Here is a 985-nt window from a genome sequence, read left to right as displayed (position 1 = left end):
AATCACAGTCTTCATTGTCTAATGGTTAAGCAATAGCATGTCTCTGATAGCATCAGAGGTAGCTTTGTAGAAACACTAGCGTCCTAAGCTTCTTTATCAGTATGGACATCAGCCAGGACCAAGCTATGCAGCCACACCAATTTAGAGTCACTTTGTTCTGAAGCTACTTTCCCTTTCCCATATTTATTTTCCTGCTTGCACCTCTCACTTTAAAGTGGTGTGACATGTGAGCTGAATTTTCCAGGACAGGTTTCCTGTGTTTTGAGTAGGGGGGAGCAGAGATATAAAAACAGAGGAAGGGGTTTTGATGTTCACATGGAAAGAGGTTAAAGTTAGCTGGAAAGTGCAAAGGTATGTCTGAGGATTGATGTTTGGACAGTGGGCTTTTGAAGTTTAGGGTCCTTTAGGATCAGGGCGTCAAAGAGTTTATAAGAAGTGCAAACAAGTTGGAATACAATCAATGATAACCTATCACCCTCTCTCAATTCAAACTGATTTATTTAAAAATGTTACAAAGCTGGGTGGGCTGTAACATGAATCCAAAGATACAGTATATTAAAGCTCATCTATTAAGTCTCTATCATCTCTCCAAAAGACTATACAAACAAGATACCACATGGTTTATCTTAAAAACATGACCACAACAGAGACGTCGGCAGGCAACAGCCACAGCAACCATATCTGATAGATGCCCGTAGTGTCCAGGACATAATCAGATGAGTGATACTTTACTTGACAGATAAGAGTGCAGCTTTCTAACTAAAAGTGTCAATGCTTCATGGCTCAGTTAGGAAGGGGGGCAGCTGTGTTTCTTTATATAGAAAGAATGGGGGGTTATAAAGACAATGCTGCTGTAAGAGCAGAACATTAAAAATAAAACTTTCATTAAAAAACTTATATAAGCAGTATCACAGTCTAATAGAAATTCTGATAATTATTTGATATAATTTTTACAATACAGGAATATTATAACAACCCCCCCCCC

The sequence above is a fragment of the Cyprinodon variegatus genome, unplaced genomic scaffold (assembly GCF_000732505.1).
Source record: "Cyprinodon variegatus isolate N-32 unplaced genomic scaffold, C_variegatus-1.0 Scaffold529, whole genome shotgun sequence".
Lineage (NCBI taxonomy): Eukaryota > Metazoa > Chordata > Actinopteri > Cyprinodontiformes > Cyprinodontidae > Cyprinodon > Cyprinodon variegatus.
The sequence above is the reverse complement of the archived record's forward strand: the minus strand, read 5'-3'. Positions refer to the sequence as shown.